Raw genomic sequence first — 26,464 nt, forward strand, 5'->3', positions numbered from 1 at the left:
ACACTAAATAAAATATTCCTGAAAGGTACAAAGGTTTGAACAGGGTACCAGAGAAGGGCCAGGCAGTCTGAAGTAGCTTGGTAAAAGACAGAGACAGAGACAGAGACAGAGACAGAGACAGAGAGAGAGAGGCTTTCTGGGACTCAGGAAGGTGAAGTTCCATTACAGGCTTACAGTGCACACAGCAGGTATGCTCAGGATCCCGGCAGAACTACTCTGCTGACAGGAAATGAGTGAGCCTCCATGACACCCTTAGTGCTGCCTGAATGCTGGCGGACAGAGGGGAAATGAAGGGGTGCTTAGAATCCAAGTGGGGAAAAGGAAAAAAGGAAAGTGGATACTAAATACACAAGAAATAAGCACCTAACTTGCATGGCTAGGCATGTAAACGATGGAAAACGGTAACATATGGCAACAACCGGGACAGAATCCTATAAACTTGAAATAATCCTGGTAATTCTCAGCAAGAAAGGTTTTGCATATGGATATCTAAGACCAGAGTTCTCAACTCGCTGCCCGTTAAAATGTCCCGAGGAACTCCTAAATCCCATTTTATGATAACAGACTGGGCCCTGCTCCAGACCTGACACTACATCTTTGAATATGACGCTTGGATATGCCTAGTTTTAAAGAGCTCCTCCAATAATCCTGATGTACGGTGAGGGCTGAGAATCACTGTCTGAGAATATTAGGAAAAAACAGTGAAACTAAGAACATCTAAAGCCTATACTGTGTTTCCCCAAAAACAAGACCTAGCCAGAACCAGCTCTAATGAATCTTTTGGAGCAAAACTTAATATATGACCCAGTCTTATTTTACTATAAGACCGGGTTAATATAATAAATATAATATAATATAATATAATATAATATAATATAATATAATATAATATAATATAATAAATATAATATGATACCAGGTCTTAATTTTTGCTCCAAAAGGCTCATTAGAGCTGATTGTCTGGCTAGGTCTTATTTTCAGGGAAACATGGTATGTACCACGCAGAAATTGAGCTTGTGATGCCTTATAAAAGGAATAAAAAGGGGATGTGAGTGGATGAAGAGAGAACATTAATAAATTGTGAATTCCACTTTTACTTTTTCTTGTGCTGCTAATATGGAATTCTTACTTTGTTAATAATAGAAGGGATGGATATTTTAAGGACTGGTTCTAGTCTCAAAGGGGCTTATTCTAAATAAGATGTAAGAACATTTCCTTCTGTGGGTTACATTAATCTTAATAGCATTTTCGGGGAAAGGTTTGCACAAATAAAGTCAGGGTTGGTGGTTTTCCGAAAAGTACACCAGGGAATAGAGAAAAGCACAGCCATGGCCCAAAGACCAGGAATCGAGCTGGAGATGTGACCTTCACACAGGTGCCAAATGAGCCAAACAGACGGTGGGCTAGGGCAGTTCCACGGAACAGAGGGAACCTGGGTAAGGAGCGGGGGTGTGGGGAAGAGGAGGGCTAGGATTTGGAGGGTTTGCTGGTAGGCAGGCCCGAGGCAAAGCGTTATAGACTCGCTAGAATAGCTGGCGGTGTGGAAATGGGATACACAGTGGGAAGTAGGGAGGCCCTGGAGTCCTGATGGGTGACGCTACATCTGTTCCGCCCAGGTTAGTTACCATGGTAACCTCATTTCCCTTGCCAGTGACTGGTTTAGAAAAGGACATGTGACTTGATTCTGGTCAGAGAGATGTTAAGGCGACATTCTCTAGGACACTTCTGGGAAAGGTTTCCTCACTCCTAAGGAGACACACAATGCCCTGTCTGGATGTGATACGTGGCACTTCTACAACCATTCTGCCACCATGTAGAGGGCACACTAGCAGATGGTAGATAGCAGAGTGGAGTGACAGCAACAACCTGTGCTTCTGATGATAGCACTAAGCCAATGACTCAACTTCAACAGCTGCTCTCTGGACTTGTTAAAAAGATGATCTTTCCTTATTGCATACGGCAATGTGATTTGAGATTATCTTGGGTTTTTACCTGCACCTAAAATTATTCAAACATTAACACTGGAAAGGAGTTGGATTGAATTCTTGAGGTCTCACAGGCTGGGTTTTTGCACAATCTGGATTTTGCACTATGGACAAAAAGAGTTCATTAATTAAGAGTCTTGTGAGAGTGGCACTGTCGGCAGTAACCTGAATGGCAGGAAAAAGTGTAATAAATAAATATGGACTTAAGAGTCCATAAACTATTTCATTCCCTAATTGTCTTATGGAACACTAAAAATGAGTATGTAAAAAAGCCAAGATTGGGCAGAGAGTGGTATAGAAGCTCATACTATGTGGAGGGAAAGAGTTGTGTTGCCTCGGCCTGTTTAATGTGATAGAATAAACACTCACTTTCATTATCTTCTTTGATGAGCCACCCAGGCATTCTCCTTGTGCTAATCAATTTGAAGTTAAACCCTCAAAATAGCTCATCAGAATGGAAACATCCCTCCCCCTTCTCACACACACACAGAGTCTGTGTGCAGCTACAAAACTCATTTTAAAGCCCCCATCCAAAAAGAAGGCCGTGGCCTGTGCCCTGATGGCTGCTGAACTTGCCTAGGAAACTAGCAGTTGTAAAAAAAAATTACCAGCTGCTTTATTTTGCATGACACCTCCATCCACAGCAGTTACAGTACATGTAATAAGTAATTATCTTTTCCATGTTCCCAATAATTATATTTTCTAACCAGTTTTTAAAATATTTCCCATTTAACTCTTTTAAGATTAACAATACAATTATTAAACCATTGATTCCTTTCATCTCTTCTCTTAGAACCTCCAAGGTAGAACGCAATTATCCAGACAAATAATTACATGTTATGGATGTATAGTCCCTGAGATCAAAATCTGGAAGCATGGAATTTCAGTAATACGTTTGGCCAAGAAAATCTAGAAAAACTGGCTGCCGATATTTGATGTTAAAGGAAAATGTGAAATCTGACTTCGACAGATAGCAATTTTATTGCTATCAATACTTTCTAAGGCTTGACCAATAACTAGTCATCCTTAACTTGAAGGCTAAATACCTCCTCTTTTGCATTCAAATCTTTATTAAGCGACTACTGAGGGATAGATACAGTGCTTGTCACAGGGAGACAGGGATCAATGATACAGCCTCTGTACTCACGGGACAGAGTGATGGAAGGGGAAGTTATGATGACATACTGTAATTTAACTGTATGTTAAATACTTATCCTATTGATGTGAGCTGAGAACTACAGAAACATAGAACATCAGTAGATAACCCAAACTGGGATGTGGGAAAGGGTTATCGGAGGACATCACTCTTGAAGGGGGTTTTAAAGATGAGTAAGTTGGCTCTGAAGAGGAGGAAGGGGAGTGTTCAAAGACGATATGCAGCAGATGTACAGGCAAGAAGAGACCGCAGGATGGGGTGTGTATGAGGGAGCTGTGGGAAAGTAAATATGCCAAAGCTGGATGACTAAGGGCTTGGTATGCCAAGCCAAAGAGTTTGGATTTTATTTTACTTATTTATTTTTATCTTTATGAAATTTATTGGGGTGATACTGGTTAGTAAAATTATATAGGTTTCAAGTGTACGTTTCTACAATACCTCATCTATATATCGCATTGTGTGTTCTCCACCCCGAGTCAGTTCTCTTTCCATCACCATGTATGTACCTGATCCCTTTACTTTTTCTACCACTCCCCCCACACAAACTGTTGTCTGTGTCCATGAATTTTGTTTGTTTGTTCGTTTGCTGCTTTCAGTTTTATATCCCACATGAGTGAAGTCATATGGTTCTCGATTTTTTTGTCTGACTTATTTCAATTAGCATAATCTCAAGATCCACACACATCACAAATGGCAGTATTTCATCTTTTCTTATGAGTGAGTAATATTCTGTTGTATATATGTACTACATCTTCTTTATCCAACCTATCGAAGGGCACTTCAGTTGTTTCCATGTCTTGGCCACCGGAATATGATGCAATGAACATAGGGGTACATATATCTTTACGGATAAATGTTTTCTGGGTTTTGGGGTAGATACCCAGAAGATGGATTGCTGGGTCATATGGTAATTCTATCCTTAACGTTTTGAGGATCCTACGTACTGTTTTTCACTGTGGCTGTACCGATTTACATTCCCACTAGAAGTGTACCAGGGTTCCTTTTCTCCACAACCTCTCCAACACTTATTGTCTTGTTGATGATAGCCATTCTAACAGGTGTGAAGAGGTATCTATCTCATTGTGGTTTTGATTTGCATCAGGGAGTGTGATACAGCTAGCCTTGTTCTTTTTTCTTAGGATTGCTTTGGCTATTCAGGGTCTTTTGCAATTCCATACAAATCTGATGATTTTTTGAGTAAATGCCATTGGTATTTTGATGGGGATTGCTTTAAATCTGTATATTGCTTTGGGTAATACGGCCATTTTACCTATGCTGATTCTTCCAATCTATGAACATGGAATGTCTTTCCATTCTTTGTGTCTTCAACAATTTCTTTTAATTATGTCTTATAGTTTTCAGTGTACAGGTCCTTCACATCCTTGGTTAAGTTTATTCCTAGGTATTTTATTCTTTTAGTTGCAATTGCAAAAATAATTTTTTTTCATTTCTTTTTCTGAAATTTCATTGTTAGTATATAGGAGGAACACAATGGATTTTTGCACATTGATTTTGTATCCTGCAACTTTACTGTATTTGTTTATTGTTTCTAATAGCTTTCTGGTGGAGTCTTTAGGGTTTTCTATATATAGCATCATGTCATCTGCAAAAAGTGACAATTTAACTTCTTTATTTCCAATTCGAATGCCTTTTATTTCTTTCTCTTGCCTGATTGCTCTGGCAAGGACTTCCAACACTACGTTGAAAAGCAGAGGTGATAGGGGACAACCCTGTCGTGTTTCTGAACGTAGAGCAAAGGGCTTCAGTTTTTCACCATTAATTATGAGATTGGGTGAGGGTTTGTCATATATGGCCTTTATTATGTTAAGGCATTTTCCTTCTATACCCATTTTATTAAGTGTTTTCATCATAAATGGCTGTTGTATATTGTCAAGTGCTTTTTCTGCATCTATTGGTATGATCATATAATTTTTATCCTTTATTTTGTTTATGTAGTCAATTTGCAAATGTTGAACAATCCTTCTGCCCCTGGAATGAACCCTATTTGATCGTGATGTATAATGTTTTCAATGTATTGTTGTGTTTGATTTGCTAGTATTTTGTTTAGGATTCTTGCATCCATAATTCATCAGAGATGTTGCTCTGTAGTGTTCTTTTATGTTGTCCTTACCTGGTTTTGGTATTAGGGTAATGTTGGCCTCATAAAACGAGTTAGGAAATACTGCCTCTTCTTCAGTTTTTTGGAAGAGTTTGAGGAGGAGGATATGTATTAAATCATCTTTGAATGTTTGGTAGAATTCACGAGTGGAGTCATCTGGTCCTGAACTTTTGCTTTTGGGGAGGTTTTGGATGATTGTTTCAATTTCCTTACTGTTGATCAATCTATTTAGGTTTTCCAGTTCTTCGTGGTTCAATCTAGGAAGGTCAAATATTTCTAACAACTTGTCCATTTCTTCTAGGTTATTGAATTTGGTGGCATATAGTCCTTCATAATATTATCGTATGATCCTCTGTGGTATCCATCATTAACTTTTCCTTTCATTTCTGACTTTGTGTCTTTTCTCTTTTTCTCTCAGTGAGTCTGGCCAGGGATTTGCCAGTTTTATTAATCTTTTCAAAGAATCAGCTCTTTGTTGCATTAGTTTTTCCTATTGTCTTTTTGTTCACTATTTCATTTAATTCTGCTCTAATTTTTATGATTTCCTTCCTTCTGCTGACTTTCAGTTTCCTTTGTTCTTTTTCTAGTTCTTTAACATGTAATGTTAGGTTGTTTATTTGGAATGTGTCTTGTTTCTTGAGATAGGCCTGTAATGACATAAATTTCCTTCTTACTACTGCTTTCATAGTATCCCAATAATTTTTATACAATATATTTTTTGTTGTTTCTATGTATGTTTTGATCTTTGCTTTTATTTCTTATTTGACCCCGTCATTCTTTAGTAGCATGTTTTTTAATCTCCATGTATTTGTGTTTTTTCCCTCTTTCATTTTTCAGTTGATCTCCAATTTCGAAGTATTGTGGTCAGAGAATATGGATTTTATTTTGAAAGCAATGGGAGTCATTTAAAGGCACCTGAGCTCTGAAGCCACAGGATTGGGTTAATTTTTAGGAATTATTGCTCCGGCTGAAGTGAGGTAAATGACTTGCCCAGTGGAGGGGGAATGTGAAGCAAGGAGACGCCCTAGGAATTGTTCCATTATAGAAGTGCACAGCAGTGATTGGGATCTCAGGGAGCTCTGGGCTGGAGGCGCAGACCAGGAGCAGAGCAGTGTGGAACTGTTGAGCCCTAGGGTGTGGTTGACAATCCTCTTCGAGAGAGGAAAGAAGTCTTGAATCTTGGGGTGGGATACTGTGGAGACCATGGGCCTCTCCTGGTTAAGGCTGCCCAGAAGGAAGCCCCAGGAATCCTGTGGTGTAAGTCCATAAAGAATTTCATTTTTGTGTAGCCACATGACTTTCATAGGTAATTCTGTTTGCTGGGCATAAACTATACTGCATATTTAATCTGTTTCCATCTCCACTTGTGAATTCACGCATGCTCTTTGTCTCAAAGCAAAGGAGGAAGGAAATACTGGTGGATGGGTTATAAACATCTGAACACCAAACAGAAATAACAACAAATACCTATCACTCCTAGATCTGCTTACACATTTGTTCCCACCAACCGGCCACACCCTGACTTTGCCTTTTTGTTAGACAACCTTCAAGAACCAGATCTTGTCTAAGTTGCAGCCCCTTTCACTTCCCTTGTCTCACCTTTCACCTGAAACGCATCTATGCTTTCAATCAATTACCTTTTATTCCTATCACTATTCCCTTTGTTGTTAAAATAAGCTCTCATATTCCACTAACAGATGAGCTAATATGGACAAAATACCTAGTACAGTGCCTGACATATAGTAGGTACTTAGTAAATAAGATATTATTATTATTGTCTGCTGTTTATAACACTTTCCTCGCCCAGATCATAGGCCTCTGGAGTCCATTAGCTCAGTTCTCCTCTCCACTTTGTTATACCCGTTCTCTCTACAGACATGTAGGAGGTGTTGTATCTCCAACACGTTTTTACTGTGGACGCAATATGAAACACTGTAACTGAGTAAGAATTGAATAGCTGTTCAGGACCTTCATTAGGAGAAGAGAGAATCAGGTATCCTTTGTTATTTGTATTTGCTTCGGAGAACAATGCATTTTCTCTCAGGACATTTATATGGATATTTATAATTTGTCTATCATGTGCCTTATAGTAGGCACAAGAATAGTTAAGTTACTAAATCAGAAAATGTCATTACTTTTCCTAGCAACTCATCTGAACAGATGGCAAATGTTTATTTTTAAGGCTTATTTCTGTACTACATATAGAAATATTTATTAACATTGCATTTCTGTCACGTGTATGCAACTAGCAAGAAACCAAGTTAGGCAGTTGCCAGGAAGGCTGGGGGAAGGAGAGTGAATGGTGAAACACTCTGGTTATTGTCTTAGCCAGTGAGCAAGCCTCAGCCTGGGGGTCGGGGAGCAAGGAACAACCACTTATTACCCTGCAGCCAAAAAAGGCTAAGAAAGGCAACACCAACAGCTGTCCAGAGTTACTCTTACCACATAAAATCATATTTTATCAAATCTGAGATACCATCATTACAAGTTGGGCAGTATTTCATGTACCACTGAGAAAGCAAAAGCATCCAAGATGGGGAGTTGAACAGGGGAGCCCTACATGAAGCTGGGCGGGGCACCAAAAGGCCACAAAGAAATAAGCTGCCATGCAGAAAGGGATGGCAAGCAGACGTTGGAAGGGGCAGCGGGAAAGGGGAATCTCCCCGAGGATTTGAACCATAAGCCAGTACTCGGGTTTGCATTCTGAATTTCTACCACTAAAGTGGTCCAAATGCCTTCATGCTGGGACTCCAACAAACCTTGACCTTAGGTTGGTAGTGCCCCAGGTGACAAGTGAGGCAAACTCTCAGGAAAAAATGGACTTCAGTGGTGACAATAAAGTGCATCCCAATTTCAGATACATTACTACATAAAAATATGTGCATCTAGGAACAGAAATACAGGAGACTTAGCCCACTATGAGGACCAGCCTCGGAGTTATGCAGGGTCTGGAGCTGAGAATACCAAAACCAGGCAAGATAGAAACCAAAATCCACAAAGCAAGATAGGGTCCAACAGGTGACCAACTATAGGGAATGAAAGCACACAGAAGACAGGCGGGTGCCAGAACTCCACAGCCAGGAGCAGGTCCAGACAAGCGGGCCAGACCTCGGGCCAAGCCTCTGTCCGCTCGTTTTTCTGGTTTCAAGAGTGTGGACAGAACCTCTCCCAGCTTCAGTTCCTCTTCAGTAAAATGCAGAAAATACCTTCTCTAGGATTACTGAGGAAATGAAACAAGCAACTGTATTTTAAAAGTGTTTTATATATATTATAAAAGCACTGTGCCAATAAAAATTATACCGATTATTCTTGAGATAAATATTCTGAAGGGCTTCTTTAGTCAGATCCTGTTTTCTAAAATTTTTGTGTATAATTTTCATTTAGCAGAGGGCTGTGCGTCAAGTCTTTATTAAGTAAATAAATAAATATTGCTAACTTTCTGGCCTCAGCCCTAAATTCCTGAGAGCTCGTTACCACTACTGCTGAAAGTGGAAAGGGGAAAAAAACACACACACACAAAAAAACACCACTCGGGAACATGATGTAGTTATGCTTAAACAAGTACGCGGATACCGCATATCCACCCCTGGTCTTCCCGAAACTCACATCTACAACAAAATCAAAACACTAGCTGGGATGACATGATGTTTTCACAGTAACAGATTGAAGGCAGGCTCCAGGAGGCAACTTTACAATGGAATCAAACAGGACCGAAGATAAGCACCTTCAAAATGGGAGGGTTGTCCGTTACTGGCAAAAAGACCCTCAGCATCATCAAAGGGCACCTTGGGAAGAAGAGAACAATGTCTAGATCTGGAATAGCCTGGTGTCTGCTGATCAGCTTATTAATAGGGATCAGTAGGGAAAGGAGGTCCTTGCCAAGGCACTCACTTGAATTAGGGGAGAGGTACTAGGCTGAGAGTGAGAAACGGGGGGTTGACATTTCCAACCTCAGAGGTCCTGGGAGCCTATGGTTTAGGGAGAGGAATGCGGGGCAATGGAGACTTGGGGTTACCCAGGCTCTGTCCTCATCTGTCACATGACTCTGCGTGGACTTGTCTATAAACTAAACAGTAGGGCAGGGTAATCTAAAGTACAGTCTGTATCTCACACTTCATAATTTTAGATATCTAGTCTGGGCTGTTTATTCTCAGTGGCCCACCCCTCTTTCTGGGAGGGAATAAGGTATGGATGCCAAGGAAAGAACAAATCAAATACATAAGAATGAATACAGACAAAAATAGCTACACAGAACAGTAAAAGGAATAAGTTGGAAAGAGAAGAGTTTGGAAAACACTGGTACACACAGAGAATGCAAGGAATTAAAGGAGAGCTCCCAAAACTTGCATGGGATGCAGGAAAGTTTCTGAAGTGAGTTAAGCGTAAGCATCAGAGGCTCAGGATGAAAATGATAATTTTGGGCAATGGACAGCAGTTAAAATGAGAAATGATCTAAGTGGTAAAAGATATGAGCAGTCTAGAAAGAGGGCCAAATTCTCAGTCTTCAAATACACAGCATCACCCCCAAGCCAACGTACTCAGGAGACTGGTCATTTTAAAGCAACATGTTTAGCCAAACCGGCCTCAAACTTCTTTCCATTCATTTTGTTCTGAACACGTTTGTATAACCCTTTTTCAGTATATTTCTTCTAGGGTGCTATTTTAGTCAATAAATCAGGGAAAGGCAAAGTCTCGTCCAACACACTAATTTTTTAAAAGTGATTAAACAATCTCAAGTTCTGATCTCTTTTTGACATTCCTTACAAAAGCGGGTATGGTCGAAATATAGAATTTTTAACAATGGATAATTATCAGAAGGCCCAATTTACAAGTTTCCTGTGGATGAAAAGAGAGAAGAAAAACAAAAACATGGAGACCTGAGCTTTGCCCAGTAATAAACAAATTTTTCTGGGAAACTTGGAAACAATGTTTATTTCACCTCTGTGGGGATGTCAGCCTGAATTTCTGTTGGACTCAAGTTCTTAAAGATTTAAATGCTTCCTATTCTCAACTGTTGGCTTATAGCTAAATCTTTAATGGTTCTTGTCTGGAGGCCCTACTTAATAAAGATTTAGGAAAATGTACTAAAAAAGTGTTTCAACAAATCTTCCTCGTGACAGCACTCTTTTCCTTCATGAGAAAAATCAGGATTTTATTGCGAAACTGCAGGAGTTGGCGGCCACAGAAGAGACACTTCTGTGGGCTCTGTGGGGTCTACCCTGGACGTTAATAATTTTAGCTGCAGATAACCTTAGTAGCACCTTTTAGAACCCAGAGCACCTTACACACGGCGAGGTCTCAGGCAGTCATGTTAGGGTCCATTGCCTTTGTATAATTTAGAAATTAAGGACTATGAAAGTTAAATAGTTTTCTTAAGGGCATGAAGTAAGTCCACGTCAAGATTTAAGCCTCAAACTAAGGACCGTCTGGATGCATAATCTCAACTCCTACTTAGAGACAGGATCTCATTGGCTTGGTAAGAAGCTTATTTTGTTTGTCTTTCGTTGCATTTTTAAAGGAGATATTGATTTGTTATTTTTCATGCAACTTTTAGGATGCTTCTGGAGGTGCTCCAGGTACATACTAGATTCATTTGAAATTTAAGTAATTGCTCATACATTCGTTATTTGCTCCCCCTGGATTTTAAGCTTCTTCCGGGGAAGGACCCGATGCCTTATTCATCCTTGTAGCTGTCGCTCCTCACACCTAGAGCAGCGGCATCACACAGAGCCCGAGAGAAGCATGAAGTGATAAGATATACAGGCAACTAGTCTCATTTTGCTCCAAAGGAAGTCTTTTTCCAGAGACTGAAAACACAAATCTTCAATTCCAAATAATTTTAAGCAGGTGTCCCGTATTCGTCAACTGGCTTAAATTAGACTATCCCCCTATCCCCTTCTTTTACATACCTTATAAAGACCCAAGACACAGCAGGACAACAAACGCTCTAAAAACAAACTGTATCTAGAAGCTTAAAGAAGGTTTGGAAATAATTTTAACGACAAAATAAACTTCATATATAAATATGAGTAAATTTCACTTTTTAAAAATTATGATTCAGTATTTCTCTGAACATCATGCAAGATTTGCACTCTCTCTCTCTTTCATACATAGCAAGCCGCTTATGTGCAGGCCACCAAGGATGCAGAGCAGTGGGTCATGAGTCAAAGATCCCAAGGATATGGTCTCAGTTCTGTCATTAAGAATCTATGAATAAGCATCTGAACGTGGGCCAACCACTTACATACCTCTTTATATATTCTTTCATTTTTTTAACCTCACAGGACGATTGAGAAAACTAATACTTTGATCTATACAGTGTTTCCAAATATGAAGTTTCATACAGATTCTTACACTTATATAAGGAGCATGAGTGGTAAGATAGGCATTTACAACTAAGATGTTACTGTCCAGAAATAAACATTCAACAATTTGTTGGAATCCCAGAATTATTTTAATCTTCCCCTCTACTTTTCTATACATACTTGTTCAATTTGTTAAAATGTACATGCACTATTTTTACCAAGCCAATAGTTTTATTATTAAAATGCAGATTTTGAGTAAAAGAAAAACTGTCAAAAATAGGTTTTAGACATATTAAGACCCTCACGATACTGATAAAAGTGCTGACAGGATCCACGGGTCCATGGATTTGAACCAAGTTTGCCAAAATGTGAGTGACAAAGCCTCAGTACTTCGAATAGTCCCCAGGGGATTGGACACAGGCTTTGATGCGGGCCAGTCCTGTGTTGAATTCTCAGCTCTGTGACTAGTTGGCTTGAGACCTGGGATGGGCAGTTTAACCTCTCTGAGCTTTCCTTACCTGCAAGAGTGCCTAAAAGCATTCTTTGCAAGGTGATGATAAAACGTGAAATCATATGCACAGCACCCAGCACATGGGATGTTCAGTGAATGCCAGTGGCCTGCACACAAGAGGGACGCTTTTAGCTATCATCTGCTTGTCTTATCAGGAAGAGCCTGTCATTTATTCTTACAAGTTTCCTAAGGCGGTTTTTTGGTTTGTTCTTTCTCTCCTTCGTTCCAAGAGGCTTAAGCAACACAAAAGATCCCTGGGACAAACCAAACATCTGGCAGAGCATGTTTCCTGTCCCCCATGTCTGAAGTTCCTCCCCTCCATCAGCAAGGGCTTAGCCCACATGTAATGTGAAGGTCAACAGCAAGATGCCCCATGGGTCGTGAAGGATAAAGTGGGCTGGAAAGCAGGGTTTGAGCTGCATTTGTAGCAGGCTCTGCTTAGGTGAGAAGAGGACAACTACTGCTCTTGAAGAGATAAAGAACAAATCAACTCTGGCTGGAGAAATCAATTAGTCATGGCAAAAAAAGGAATGGATTTTCATCTTTAACTGCCTAGGACTGTTGTTTCTTGAAGATTGAAGAACAGAACAGATTCATCAGGATGAAATGATTGAGGCCTAAGGCCTTTAAGTCTTTTGTTTTTGTTTATCTCAGTATAATGGGCCACATGGTTGGAAATCCGTGTGGACTCAGATTCTTTTTTGTCAGGATGACATGAGAATTTTCAGCCTGCTAACATGTTGTCTGATAGCTGCCAATTGTTCAGTTACCCTTATCAGATAAGTACCAAAAGTCAAATTCTTAAGTGGACTTGAGGAAAGGCGCCTGAAAACAGAGGAGAGAGTGAATCAAACTTAGATTTCTGGTAGGTGGCATTCTGAAAGCACTTTGTCAGTTTAGCCCTTAAATAAGGATTCAGATAGACCAGATGGGAGAAAACAAATGAGAGAATTTGACCCAAGAAGCTTAACTCTGGTAAATCAAATGATGACTCATTTCCCATCTGGAATTTGATCAATTCAATTAGCAAACTGGTGCCCTATATTCAGGTCAAGAGTAAAACCGTTCACAGGACTGTAGCCACTGAAAAAAGAAATGCCATTTCTTATTCCTTCAAATCATGTATCCCTAATTTCACTCTATTCCATTATTTAATTAAATTTTTTTTTTCTTGCAAAGCACTACTTGTTGCTTGCTCACCTTGGCCCATGAGGAGGTTTTAGGTGATGGGTTGTTAAAGGGTCAATGTTCCATTCCGAGAAAGGGTGTGAAAGGAAGGGGAGGTGGTTAATGACACTGAGTAATGGAGAGTAAGAGTGTTTCAGAAGACACTAGCGCCTGAACAAAGTCTCCTGGCTTGCCTAGACCTGAACTAGACAACTGAGAAGACAACAAAATTTAAACCAGCTCAATATAGCTGGAAAAACAATCCCACCTGAGGAAGATTCTGTTTGTAGTATTTTAAAATTATAGCAAATTACTAATATTTTAATACATTTTAACATTTTAATATGGGACTATATTGTATATAAAAACCTTTGAAAATTACAGTAAGGTTGACTTAAGGAAATGTGTTCCGTAGCCTGTATGTACCCCACAAATCAAAGGCAAAATTACTTGTGAATCATCAAATATTGTTACCTACTCTGTCCCTAGCTGAACACTGTAAAGCTATGGTGATATAGCAGTAACTCATTTGATTCTAAAAGAATGGCAAATTCAGCTATTCTGTACTCATGACATCAGCTCTGCTCTGTATTAATACACATTTTCAAAAATTAAGTCGCGGGGCCAACCCAACCCAAATCTGATCATGTGTTAAGGGAAAATTATATGTAGCATCTTGTCCCAAGGAAGAACTTGCAATGATACCAGCTCACATCTGCTGCGGAAGCTTTGATTTCATCCTACCTTGTTCTCTCCTGCTCCACCTCCCACCCAAGTAGATAAGTGAAATTACGCATCTTGATACCTCTAAATGCTGTATGGCTTGAAAGATAATATTTATAAATACTATTTTAGAGGCATGGATAAGACACCATTCCCAAGACCCCAAATTCAAAAAACACTGTACATCTCCCCTACTCGTTTCAGACAAATATTGCCTCTGAAGAAAAGAACTGAAGATTCAGCTCTACAAGGGGGCTTCTAATGGACCAGCGTGAGCGTATCTTTAAAAAGAGAGGATTGCATCTAGTTATGGCCATTTTTTTCTCCTAAGGGTGCTATGGATTTTCACTAACAGATAGTGCCACTTAGTCCACATTTAAAAATACTTTCTTAAATCCCAATGTGACCGCATAGACAAAATGTGGTCACTAATTCCCTACTTCTCTCCTTCAACAAGTTTATTCTCTATTTTAAGGTGGCAGGTAAGTTTGTTCAAACTATGAGGAGCCACAGATTGTACTTGGGATAATAGGGTGGAGCCAATTTTGCCTCAAGACAGATATGAGATGTTAGGAGCCAGAAGATAAAAGGCTGCCTCCCCACCCAGTTGGGCACAAGCTTTCCTATTGAATCAAAGCATCCCTTCCCAGATAACAAATTGGGGTATTGTGGTTGGAAGATTTTTTTAAAAGCTGAGCACCACCTATCATTCTTTATTATTTAAAAAAAAATTCATGGATGTCTACTACATGTGTGAAGCGGTAAATCAGGTGCCAGGAGTGAGCATGATTTTTAAAATTGCCCTCTTTGTGTAAAACGAATTACGACGTCCTGGTAAATATTTTGACAATGAAACAGTACCTGTTTCTTGCATTAAATACGTGATCTGGAACTGAGAACACTCTGCTTTTCTCAAAGAACGCCACAGTTTTACACCACAGGGGGTCTAGATCTATTTTATTCTTGGAAAGATGGTTCTTGATCCAAAGTAAGCTGAATTCCATGGGTAGAAGCAGTAGAAATAATCCTCAGGATGAAGTCCTGTGAGCAGGGTGGGTAGTAGGAGGCAGGTGGGCCAAACTTATTTCTTTGATCACTGCCTATAATTCCTGGGCATCCGGAGGGTGGTTCCATAAATACTGTTGACTGACAAAAGCCAGGATTCATTTCTTCCTCCACTCCGCCCACACCCTCTTTCCGTAAGATATTCCATCCTATAAATATGTGTTTTCTTTTTGACAAAAGTGATAAGTTTTAAGTGAAGCCTACTCCTGAGAGAAATCTGAGCAGGAAAGAGGAAAACAGAACAAGTAATTCAAAGTGCATATAGGTATGTGTCAGGAACTGGCCCGCTGATCTGAGTTTCTGCCAAAGAAGATAGGTGTGGAGCGTCAGCCTATCTGCCTGGGCTGATGGTGAGAAAAACAGCCCAGGAAGCAGTTTTTCCTTGTCCCCCATCCTCCCCAGCCAGACTTCGAAAGAAGAGTAGTTGGCTCCTTATCATCACTGAGTAGCTGTAATGGTGACACTGGGGGCTGTTCCTGCCAGGCTGGCTTCTAGCCAAGAGCAAAAGTTAACTTTTAAAACTAAACAGACATACCCACATGAGCAAGCACTGACATAATTCTTTTTTTTTTTTGGAGAAAATGAATAAGAATATAAAACTCAGGATCTTAGACGTTTGCCATCCCCCATTCCTTCTTCCTGATCCTTCCCCCCAACTGATTCCATTTACCTTTTGAAAACAAAAGAAATGTGTGGCTTTGAAAAAGAAATGTCTAATGGCAAAGCCAACATCCTAATTTGTAGGATACAAATTACTAAATGAAGACACTGATAATTGATAAATTAAGCCACTGTAAACTAACTTTAAAGATAGCTCAAATATATCATGATGATTATGTTTTATTAAACATAATAGTAGATTTCTTGTAAGCAAGAAAAAAAAATAAAATCAACCTAGCTGACCCACCACCCACTTATGGTACTACATTTTGAAACACTGAACGAAAACTACTCTCTCTTTCAGAATATTAAGATTGTGCAGCGTGGGAAATCTACATGTGGTAGATTATACAGAGGGGGCCCCAAAAATGTATACACATTTTAAGAAAGGAAAAAACAGTATTAAAAATGTAATACTCGATATATGCCAATAATAAAAGATGAATACAAGTCATATATATACACTTTTTTGGCACCCCCGGTATTAACATTCATCAAAAGGTCCTGCCCCTTCCCAAGGGGTAATTACATATCCCTACCCTGTTGAACTCAAGTGTGGCCATGTGACTTGCTTTGGGCCACGGCCACGTGACCACGTACCACGTCTAGGAGCAAGCTTCAGGAGCTAGTCTGGAACTTCACCTGCTCTCTTTTCCTGCTCTGCTCTGAAGAGTAGCAAAGATGCAGACAGAGGCCACTCCATCAGCAGACTGAGGTCCACCCAGAGCAGAGCTGCAGCTGACCCACAAATACAGGGACATACAGGACAACTGGGAAACCAATCTGTTTTGAGAATCACTGAGATTTGGGGTCATGGAGAATAACTACTATCTTGACTGATATTGAGTGTCTTACACAGGGCACTTAATAAAGCTGGGATGGATGATAGGACATATTCAGAAATTCAATGGTGAAATTCGGTAGGTATCAATGGACTATAAATCAAATATTTTCTTACAGGGTGTGGAGACAAGCAGTTTTTCGCTTAAATGACAGCTTGGATAAGTGGCAAATAAAGGTTTTGTAAATTAAAATAAAGGTCTGGGTTATGTAGTTTGATAGCGATTTAATCAGTATTTAAAGTATGTAGTCTAACAATCAGCACGAGATCTGCCATCTTTAATCTAGTTGCTCCTGATATGGGCAGACAGAAAATCAACTAGTGCCTAAGGAGTCACTAAAGTGATGCCAAAATAGCTTCACGTTTGTTTCCTTGGATATATCTTGTAATAAGGTAGTTCTAGGGACTGGATAAAAGTTAAAAGCCTGGTAACCCAAACAAGTCCCCAAGAGTACCTAACCCTTAAAATTCCATCTTGCTGATTGAACCCTTTAGCATTCCACACCATTTCTCTATTGAGCTTCAGTTAAGGGTGGGTGGGTGGTGCTAGCCTGGTGCAAGGTCACATTGGAATGATGGGTGCAGAAGACTCCCTGCTGCTCCTGAACATGACCGACTTTCCTTAGGCTTTTATGCCTGAAGAGGCTTGTCTAGGCGGGAAAATGGCATCAACTCAGCTGCATAACGTTCATTGTCAGTTGGCATTGCCTTTGGCATACCACAGATCAGAGCAGGCCAGCATTCTTCCAGCTCAATTCAGTGGTTGTTTTCCCGCTTCTCCCTTTCATTACTCATGGATCTTTCGATAGGTCAGGTGCCACTTGGGATCTCTCCTACCCCTATTTTTAGATAACAAAGACAAGACATCAAATTTGCTCCTAATGGCTTAGACATACTTTATGGTGACTTAACCTATATCCAGAAGCTGCTGGTAACTGCACCAGTGCAAAGACCAACCAGGGAAAGTAAACTGAGAACATGTCAATCAAGCGAGGCTTTACCTAGAGGACATACAATGGACTGGCCCTGTGCTAGGTGCCAAGAGAGCAGACAGAAATCCTAAGGTCCAGGCCTTAAGCTCAAGGGAATGTTGAAGACTAGTTGATGAGAAAAGAAAAAGAGAAAGGAAACAAGATTACTCCTCTTCTGAACTAGCACAATTTAGACCTGACTAGCTTCCGGGCAGGTGAGATTAGGAAGGGTCAGAGAACACATGCAAGGTTTCCTCCCACCGAATGAAATCTTCAGGGGAGGAGAAAAAGAAAAGTCCAGCAAAAAGAGAGCACAAATTTTGAAAAATGGGGTATGTACAAGTTCAGTAACCAAAAGTACCCTCACAGGGAGATCTGATCATAAATTCCTAACTGGGCAGGTCATGGAGGGGAGTCACGTCCCAAGCCTACAACTTCTTTACAAAACGTTTTTAGTCCAGTCCTGCCCACTGTTCTTGTGCATGTAGGTTAGCACATCTTTAAAATGTCAGATGCAGTCCTCTTTTCCAGACCCCTCACAGGTGTAACCACCCTTAAGGGAGCACATAATCTTGTTAAGTGTCATAGAATCCAATTTTCTCCTTGCTTTCTCCCACCTTCCTGTAACCTTCCTGACGCTCCTTCCTTAGTCCCAGATGTATAAATGAAACTGCCAAACTGTCATTCTCCAGAGCATCTGAGATCTTGCTTCCTGGCAATGTCGTCAGTTGGGCTCAAATAAACTCTTATAAAAATTCTCAAAAAATAAATTCTCTACAGCTTTGGACATTTCTTATATGAACAGTCTGATACCAGATTGATTAAAACAGCAAAGAATACAATCCAATCCTAAGTCATTTATATATTAATAATTTCAATTAAAATGCAAAAAAAAGAGACTTTAACGATGTCAAGGAAATGATACTAGAATTCACGTGAGGGAAAAAATGGTTGTACTTTTCAAAGCAAGTTATATAAAAAAGGGCGAGAAGCAAGGTGGAGGAGAATAAACTATCTGGACATGGCACGTATACTAACAGAAAAACAATAAGGAATACAAGAAAAAGTAACTGATACTGTAATATCAAAAGTATACCCTAAAATTATATATATGTAAGTTTATATACGTAAAAACTGTGTTTATGCAGAATTCATTGGAATCAGAACCCATAAGCTAATGCAAATGAGTAGAAGTTTAAGGCGCCGGTGTTGTGGTTGTGATTTTTTAAAATATGAAGTTATTACTGTACAGTCTTTTCAAGAGATTCTGCCCACTAAATTGTACGAGTTCCGTTATGTAACCAAAAGCTCTTGTCCAGCAGAGCTCCACCCTGGGCAGTGCCCCCTCCTGCTCCTTACCCCTCCAAGGAGACACACAGAAATTGTGTGTTACTGGGTAGTCACAATGATTGCATACTTCTGACATGCAGAAGTCCCCCAGGACAAGAGCCAGGGATACAGAATCCCCTGCAGCCCAGGGGACAGTCCCACACAATGAAGAACTGTCCTATACAGAACACCAGCAGCACTGCTGTGAAGAAACTGCCTTGTGGAATAGGATAGAAATCAATTATTCTATGACTTCTCACGTACTACCCAAGATACACTATAAGAATCCTAAAATTCAACCAAATACCATTAATTTTATACCATTATGATTTAAAAATGAATCTACCTTTTTCACACACACACACACACGCAACTATGAAAAAGTATGTAATCTCTCCTCATTGATGGAAATGGGCAAAAGAATTTTATATCAATAGAAGTAAATCACCTCATTTCCTGAGAGTTCACGTTGCCTTGATGCTAGACATGATAAATGAGCAAACACCGAGGGTCTAACAACTATCTCCACTTATTAAACACATTGTTGTACCTTATCAATACACTATTATCCCACAGGTAGTCCCCAAACATTTGTCAGTAACTCCTAACCTGTGAGAGCTGAAGGATCAAACAGAAGTGGCTGGAAACCCTGCTGCCTCTGGCCTGCCCGAGAGCTGGGAGGTTTGCTCCTTGGGAAAAGCAGCCCTCCAGTGCCACCCAGACATGCTTGCAGCTCCTCTGTATAGCCCCTCCTCCCTGGCCCTGAAAGAAAATGGGAGGAGGAAATGGAAAATTCTCATTCGTGTAGGTTGTAGATATGAGCTCCTGTATGTTCCATTAGGTTTCCCTACTTTTCCACATTTGCAGTACTTAAGAGATTCATGAGCTTATTCAATTTCCTAACAGGCTGTTGATACTGCCATCTAGTGAATACAGTCCTTTTTACACCAGAGAGTCACAAAAATTTAAGAGCTCATGGGCCCTCTATTTCAAAGGGAGAGTTCAGGAATTATCTCACTTGAAGTATCATTTATTTTACATTGAGAAGAGGAAAAAGTTACTAAGAGAAAGTTATGCATGATGCTCCTATGTAATCAGTCAATAGAAATGAGCATAATCGGATGAAACAAGCAAATTCTATTTCCCTGTAAAGTACCGAAGCTCTGTTTTACCTCCAGCAATCGTTGGACTTACTCTCAGTGTGGGGTTGATGGCATGGCCCACTTGTCCCACTTGTGCAGTACTTGTGTTTTTTCTGACTAAATAGTTTATCGAATTTTAAAGACTCTGTGAACTATGTACCTGGCCACGATTCCTTCTTTGCCTTGACTGCTGGAGAACACAGAGCCAAATCAGTGGCTTTTTTCCAGTGTTATTTACAAGACCTTATGCAATACATGCTATCTCTATTTTTACTTCTGATTTCTTCTTCTTGCTGTTTCTCTCTGTCCCAATATCCTCACCCACTGGTTTTTAATTTTACTTTGTATAATCTTTTAAGCCACAATAATTTTTTTTTTCCTGAAACAAGACTGGGTACATATAAACAAAATCCATTATTGTTACTTGCATGATGCTCCTGCTGGGACCCTGACCAGGTAACCATAAGTAGACAGATGACAAATATCACAGGCCATGGTGATTCCTGCCTGAGGTGACTCTTAGGGATTCACTTTCCACTTGTTAACTCCCCGTTAGCAGAACTACTGATGGTCTAAACTGGGGTTGAAATTACAGCCATCATCAAAAATATTAATTGTCACTTATAATTGCTGCCTTCTTCACACTCCAGTATGGCCTCCTAAGGTGTCTGGTCAAATGCAACTTATTCAGCCGAAGAGACCAATTCTTTATTTCCCATCCTACAAAACCACTGTGTCGCGTCATGTTTGCACTTTGTCTCATTTCTGAATACGTGAATCACATATTTAAATTAAAAATTTTTTTAAAAAAATTACCTGGTTCAAAGGCAGAATTTAAATTGTTATGGCAACAGGCATGAGGACAACAATACTGAAATCCCAGAGGCTCTCTTTTGTCCCTCAAGAAACACGCAAGACTGTGTAGGCTGCCTTATCACCACTTTAGCCTACATCGGGCTTATCTAATAAGTCCTACCTACATACTGCTGAACTCCATTCAATCACTGTTGTTTAGATAATGACACCCAGTGCGAGTTCCTCATTGGGACATCTCAGAAGTCATATCAAAAATTCCCTTTCTTAATCTCTAATAATTGGCTATTTAAAAACTACAGATCATAAAAATTATATTCTCAATCCTACACCCAACAGTCACAACATCTGACTCTGTATTTTCTCCAGAACTGCCAAAAGCACAAAACAACTAATAATTTCCTATTAGTAGAGTGCAGGAGGTGCGGGTGGGTTGGTGTGGAAGGTATCATCGGTAGTATGTGTGTTCATTATGCAAATAAAAGCAAATATAATTTTAAAACATATTTTTATATGTACAGGCATGTGCCCATAAAAGTTAAATGGTCAAGGGGATAAACAGCTGAAATCTGACTGCGAGGATAAACTATCAAAACCGCTTGGGAGGTGGGTGAGTGGGGCCTGCTGGGCCAGGCGTGGTCGGAGATGGGCTGTGGCCTGGGCACCTTAAGGTCACCTGTGCTCTCATGCTCAGGAGCTCGAGCCAGCGACAATGGTGTGTATCTAATTCTGCTCTGGTCTTAGATAGCAGAATCGCGCAGCGGAAGCGTGCTGGGCCCATAATTCTGCTCTGGTCCTATAAAAAATTCCTGGAGCTAGAATTTCCGGGTGGGAATTCCTGCCCATTCTCAGGAATTTTTTCCGCTTTCCCGTTCCCGAATCCTGAGATACAGACTGTTTTCTGTTCTCCATGATGAATCGTTTCCACAAAGTGATGGCCGATACTACCAACCACCTGGGTTCGAGGAGCTGATTTCCCGACCAACTTTTCTTGGAATTTGGGAACAGGAAAGTGAAAAAAATTCACGAGAACAGGCAGGAATTCCCACCCAGAAACCCTTCCTGGGGCCATACACATGCCCTCCGATCCCCTCTTGGTTAGTCTTATTGGCTTAGAAAAGCTATAGGAGAATCCAGTGATAAAAACAGAGGCAGAATAGACAGTAAGTATACAGTATAAATGGACTACCAACAAAAGCACCCACAGAAATCTCGGCCAAAAAAAAAAAAAAAAGAAAAGAAAAGCAAGGCTAAAGTGATTGTCTCAAAGGATCTCATTGTTTTTAAAATGAGCCTGATACTATAAAGGATCTTTGTAACTATCTCTGACCGTTTTCTCTGAGATCAGAATTCAGGATAGATAGTTCAGATATGTACCTGATACTAAACAGGAAATAATATGGTACTTATATTTAAATTTAAGATGTATTTAGTTATATTTAATGATCTTCTTCCTAAGTTCCTTTTTCAGGAAAGTAGCTTTCGTTTCTATTACTGCAGTTTTAGTAATAGGAATAAGTAGAAGGTTTGTGCCAATAGACGTTGTTACTAACTCAGTACCTGAAAAATCCTTGGGCCTCCAGCTTTTATTCAGGTTCTTCGAATTTAAGGAAAGTACAGCTTGACTGTGAAACAGTGGAGTGAGACGATGCAGTCAATTGAAAGGTAGTTTTTGGAGATGAGAATGACCTGAAACATGAAGATACAACTACTGCTCAACACAATGGAGCAGCTTATCTATGAGACTAGTCGTTACTGTTTATTGCTTGGAGGAAAATAGGCAAGACAGTGAAAAAGGGGAAACTTCTTTGATAAATGGAACATCTTTTATATGTCTAATATATATTATAAAATTCTAGTCTTTGTTGCATTCCTTCTATTCCCATAAATGCATTAAACATTCAGGGCTTGTTTTTCTGTTTTGTTTTTTTAATGCCTAGGAAATTAAACGATGGTATCATCTGAAAGTCAGAGAATTAGTCTTGAGGTTCTGAATTTTAGACATACTCCTATCTAATGAGTAGACACTCTATTTTATTAAAAAGTGAAGTGAAGCATAACTTCCCTCAGTGGCTTCTTTGTTTAGAATCCAGCTTCTGTGCAGGGAGCAAGTGCTAAGACATGTCTGAAAAGCACGACAGTCAGGAGACGTGGGTCTCGTGGTTTTCATTCCGATTTCAGTCGTCACTTGAGGCTTCCACCTCTTCCCATCTATGTCCTAGACACAATCTTGAGGATAAGTCTAGACACCCAGTTTTATAAATCGGAAAACAATGCACAGAGTCAGTGAGGAACTTGGCCCAGGGAGCAGGATTCTCGGTTCAGTGGCAACTGTCTGGGATTTACTAAAGGACTCCAGAGTTTGCCTGTTGTTTTTATAGGTAGAAAGCTGTGGACTGGGCCCAATACTAGCAAATGGAACTCTGGAGACTGACAGCAGCTAATGTCTCTAAAGGCCAGAGAACCAACGTGCGTGCCATGCCAACCTTCCCTTCCAATGCGGGGGGCAATGGAGACAGGGCAGGGGAAATGGAGACAGGACGGGCGGGCAGAGAGAGAAGGTGATCTAATTATACTCAGGTCAGAGTAGCAAAGTGAGTGAGCACATACAGACAGGACACAGAAGACACTCCTTTCAGAGACAAATAATTCAACATAATTGAATGAAACAACCAAATGGGAGAATACCATTATTCTTCTGTGGGCTCAAGGAGGAAATTAACACATTGGTAAAGAGTGGTCTTATATAATGGCTCCTTTCCCTCAGCTCAGCCACCATTCACAGAAAAATGGAAAGCCCACAAATGTGATTTCTGCAACGGGTCTCAAAGATGAAATCAAATGTCAAAGACACTCAGGTCACAGACATGCAGCAAAAAGCCTGTTTGCTTCTTAGCACACTTGAACTGCCTCCACTAACCCTCCCAGCTTTCCAAGTCTAGTCATCACTCTGGGGCCTGGAATATACAATTCCTCTCTTATCTACAAGGAGTCCTCAATGACCCTTAAATGTAGGAAAGCTGGGGCCTGCTGGTTCCAGCCATCTCTTGATCAGAGTCAAGGGTGCATGGACATCACTTACCATTATCTGACTCAGGAGACTGCACTTTGTCAAACCAGCTGTTTGTAAACCAACACTGGATACCTCTACCTCTTGTCTAAGGAGGGAACTGCTTGGATTCCGTTTTTAAAATCATACAAATGACCCAATATTTCATTTGACTTTTTAACTATATAGTACACTGTTACCACTTCAACATCATTCCACTCATCAGAAGCCTCTTTCCTCATTCTATCCAACTTTTCCTTAGGGGCTCATCATGGTTCACTTGGGAGAGTGGGACTGGGGTCCCACAGAGAACTTTTATTATTCTTTAAAGATTTTATTGGGGAAGGGGAACAGAACTTTATAGGGGAACAGTGTGTACTTCCAGGACTTTTTTCCAAGTCAAGTTGTTGTCCTTTCAATCTTAGTTGTGGAGGGTGCCGTTCAGCTTCAAGTTGTTGTCCTTTCAGTCTTAGTTGTGGAGGGCGCAGCTTAGCTCCAGGTCCAGTCGCCATTGCTAGTTGCAGGGGACACAGCCCACCATCCCTTGTGGGAATCGAACCGGCAACCTTGTGGTTGAGAGGACACGCTCCACCCAACTGAGCCATCCGGGAGCTCAGTGGCAGCTCAGCTCAAGGTGCCATGAGAACTTTTAACTTTACTTTATATATTTCCATACCATTCTAATTTATTAGGATGATTATGTATTATCTTTATAATCTAGAGTCTTTGATAAAGACTCTTTCAGCAAATCAAAAAATGATCATACCTCTGACCTAGTTATTCTTGTAAATTTATCCCAAGGAAATTATTACGGCCTAAAAATTTCAGTACAATAATATCTAAAGTAGCAAAGAGGTAGATACAGCTATATTTTTAACATAAGAAAGATGGTTCATAGATTATAATACATTAATGCAATTGAATATTATTTATCATTATAATTGTAAAGGCATTTTGTAAATGCGTGGAAAACAACTAAAGTAAAAGTAATATTCCAAATAAAAAGTTCACCACATAAATAACATATAAACTAAAATATGTAAGATGAAAACATGCGTTATATTAGAGTGGTAGAATGTATATGCAATTTAAATATTTTATTGATTTTCATTAACAAATAAATATAAAAGACTTGCTAACCAGTGAGCTGAGGACAATTAATTTTGCCATAGTTCCAAACTAAGATATTGACCTACCTCTCCTTTAATCTTAGGAAACTAAAATTAATCTTAGGAAACTAGCCTTAATCTTAGGAAACGAGGGGCCTCACTAGTCATAAAGTTAACTTTTTTGGAATGTATAAGCTTTCCTAAATTTTAATGAAGCCCACTAAAAGAAATTAAAGTACCACCAATGGGTTAAAAGGCTAACTTTGGCCAAAGAATCAATGTCTGTTATACCTATTTAAAATGGACTTGAGGTAGTGATCAGAAGTTGAAGGAATTCCCCAAGAAGTTACAAACTTATCCATTTAATTTATAAGCTATAAGCTTATCAAAGTACTTTCTAAATTAAAATACTGTCATAGTAACACGAGCAGTTTCATAACAAGGTAAATTTATTCTAGTCAAAGCCAACTGCTATATATGTGGTTGGTCTTCTTTTAAAATATTTTTTATTGTTTCAACCAACTTTCTGAAGGGTTAGAGATCAATTTTTTTTCCCTTCACGTTCTCAGAACCTAAGGATTTTCAATGATCTTGCAAAGGCTCAAGTCCCAATGGGTAGCTGGGAAAGAAAGGACAGTGCAGGTCAGCAGTGACCAAGAAAGCTAACAAGAAGCGTGAGTGTGTGCTCATGTGCTATTTCCCATGCTTCCATCTGAGAAAACACCGTATTGAAGTGATGTGTATGAATGCATCCATTATGCCTTATCACCACCGCCTTATCCCACTCAAAGTCTTAACACTGGCTTAGCTCACCTTCCTTGGAGACAATCTGGACCATCAACTGGGGTGGAGGCTCTTAAGTAACTTTATGAGTTGGCTTCATTTAGGTTGTTTCTCAGGTGTGGTTCAACAGCCACACCCTAAAAACTGACAACCTTTTATAAACAGTTTGTCAAGTCTGTTTATCCTCTTGGCTTGGGGAAAGACAGACTGACCAAAGTGGCCTGGGTGATAAGTGCACTATTCCTGAAGTAGAGCCTGCCCACACAGCCCACCTGTCAACTTCAACCCTCTTGATAGTGCCCACATGCAAATACCCTCAGCTTAACCATCTTCATCTCATATGACCTGAAACAATGACGTTTTCCTATTTATAACATTGGTCAGTAAAGATTATTAAAAAGCCAAAATATTTCTTTTAGGTCTTTAAAAGAACACACAAATATTAATAAAGAATTGGTCTATTGTCACGTAGAATGTGATACAAATGAAGTCATTATTACAACTTTGAAAGTTTGATACTCTTTTCCTCAAAGATTCCATGATATTGAATAAATCTTTCTCACTCCCTCTTACACACACACACACACATATAAACACACCCAGACACACACATTTTAAAAAGGAAAACAAATGCTATATTGCAGACAACCAGGTAAGGGGCCAGAAACATGCAAAAGGATGGTTATGGTGCTTCCTAGAGATCACCCTAATTTCAACACCACATCCATTTCAGTAT

The 26,464-nt window shown here is 39.8% G+C and overlaps 1 protein-coding gene across 6 annotated transcripts in view; it reads right to left on the reverse strand.

The window, feature by feature from the left end:
• The window catches only part of KANK1 (KN motif and ankyrin repeat domains 1), a gene marked incomplete at its 3' end in the record, with an annotated part of 188,063 nt that overhangs the window by 81,411 nt on the left and 80,188 nt on the right, over nucleotides 1-26,464 (reverse strand). For 2 of the 6 annotated variants that reach the window (XM_081066306.1, XM_081066304.1), the window contains exon 3: nucleotides 19,442-19,594. The exons of the other annotated variants lie outside the window; for them this stretch is intronic. The remainder of the gene's footprint in view (nucleotides 1-19,441; nucleotides 19,595-26,464) is intronic. 6 annotated transcript variants of the gene reach the window in all.

This window comes from Rhinolophus hipposideros, assembly GCF_964194185.1.
Source record: "Rhinolophus hipposideros genome assembly, chromosome: 11".
NCBI lineage: Eukaryota > Metazoa > Chordata > Mammalia > Chiroptera > Rhinolophidae > Rhinolophus > Rhinolophus hipposideros.